Source organism: Apis dorsata, unplaced genomic scaffold (assembly GCF_000469605.1).
Source record: "Apis dorsata unplaced genomic scaffold, Apis dorsata 1.3 scaffold_772, whole genome shotgun sequence".
NCBI classification, from domain to species: Eukaryota; Metazoa; Arthropoda; class Insecta; order Hymenoptera; family Apidae; genus Apis; species Apis dorsata.
The window spans coordinates 37,482-39,320 of record NW_006263920.1 but is presented as its reverse complement, the minus strand read 5'-3'; the positions used below and the strand labels follow the sequence as shown (position 1 = coordinate 39,320).

Genomic DNA, 1,839 nt, shown 5'->3' with positions numbered 1-1,839 from the left:
CTCTCTCTCTCTCTCTCTCTCTCTCTCTGTCTTTCTCTCCGTAGAGGAGTGACGGGGGTTGGCGTCACCAGGGGTCACCCGTATATTGGATCAAGTCCCACGATCTATTATACGATGGAAAAGCAGGAAAAAAAGAGAGAGAGCGAGGAGGGAGCGGATAAGAATAAGGGGAGAGTTTCGAATTTCAACGTTTTTCCCCCGCCTTCGTATCGGATCGGATCGGATCGTATCTGGAAAAGGGGATCCGATTTGTCCCGTTTCACTCGAGGAACGGTTCGAAGGAACGAACGCTTATTCGAATATTTCACGGGTGCTCGCGTTTCCGGTTGGCACGGAGACAACAGAGCCTCGACAACAGGGCCTCCTACTTTACCATACGTATCCCCGTGTTGACGACGCGTCACGTCGTTTATCACGTTTTAGTTTAAACTTGCTGCGCACCGACAGACTTACGCTCTCTCTCTTTCTTTCTCTTCTCTCTTCTCTCTCTCTCTCTCTCTTTCTCTCGCTCTCGCTCTCGCTCTCTCGAGAACGGAATGGAAAAACGTTAACCGAGATATCTTTCCGTTATTACCGGCAAACGGTATCGCGACGTCGAATCGTAAACCGTTTTGATGGCCACCTTGATGGGATAATAACGAGTGGCGAAACGCGCTTGCGCGCGCCTCTCGGTGTCCGCGAAGTCCTCTGCCTACCTAGCGCGGGCTTCGGAGGCTAATTGACGGTCGTTAGGCTTAGAGACTGTCGATAGAGAAGGATAGGGAGGTAGAGGGGGACGGATGGAAAAACGGTTGGAATAATGGACGAAAAAAAGTTGTCGTCGAACGACGACTGGAAACGATCCTAGAAGCGATCTTACCGTTCACGTATTTTCGTTGCTTCGCCAAAACGAGTTCATCGCGAAAACCGTCCAACGACGCGTTCGCGTCTGAACGAGAATAAACGAATGAGAGGACGATCGGTGCTTCTCTCGCCTTGCCCCCCCTCGATTAATCGATCGCGTGGCGATTGTTCCGTCCCGAGAGAGAGAAAAAGAAGGAGAAGAAACGTTGTTTTGCGAGAGAGAAAAAAAAGAAAAGAAAAGAAAAGAAAACGATCCTCGCCAATATTTAAATCTTGTCCGACTATTCCCCGTCGGATACGAGGGGAATCGAAAAGGAACGCGTTCGTTCCTTTGTTCGCGAAGATGAAGAAAGAATGGAGGGAGAGAATTGGAAAAATCGAGGGGAGGGAAACTTTTTCTCTCGAGTTTCCAAAAATTCGAATTCGAGAGGAAAATGAATTGGTCGAGAAAGAGGGGGCGAGAGGAGGAGGAGGAGAAGCGGACCAGAGAAGAGATTGACCGGATTCCCTCCGTCCTCCGTAGGGGGGGAGGGAGGAGGAAGAGGAGAACGGGCAGACTCGGTTCTAAGTATAGGGAGACAGAGAGCGAAGCGTGTGCGAGGCGAACTCTGGCTAAGGCCTCGGAGCGCGTGGTGGCGAATACCAAGTAGCAGATTCCGCGATCCGTATGCAATGACCGCGACGTTGATGCAGATGTCGATGCGGTTAACGATAGCCGCCTCGCGATCGCGCACCATCCGAACCGAAGGATCGATCGATCGAGCGCCGCCGCGATTTCTTTCCTTCCTCCTCCTCCTCTTCCTCCTTCTCGCCCTCGTGATCGTGTTTATTCGAGAACGAGATCGAACGAGCTCGCGTTGGACAAACGTTAAACGCCACGTCACTCGGAACGCACGCGAGAGCCTTTTGTTTTCCTTCCACCTCTCCTCCTCCTCCTCCTCCTCCTCCTTCTCGACACCTTCCTTCCGACTCGCCATTCTTTCGCGTCGTTTGTCG

The 1,839-nt window shown here is 51.8% G+C and overlaps 1 protein-coding gene and 1 long non-coding RNA gene across 2 annotated transcripts in view; one reads left to right on the top strand and one right to left on the bottom strand.

Annotated features, from left to right (window-relative positions):
• The window catches only part of LOC116186487, a 24,204-nt gene extending 22,402 nt beyond the window's left edge, over nucleotides 1-1,802 (bottom strand). Inside the window, exon 1 of the long non-coding RNA XR_004151497.1 lies at nucleotides 1,765-1,802. This is a non-coding gene — a long non-coding RNA (uncharacterized LOC116186487). The remainder of the gene's footprint in view (nucleotides 1-1,764) is intronic.
• The window catches only part of LOC102678046 (general transcriptional corepressor trfA), a 71,211-nt gene that overhangs the window by 56,884 nt on the left and 12,488 nt on the right, over nucleotides 1-1,839 (top strand). The window lies entirely within an intron of this gene.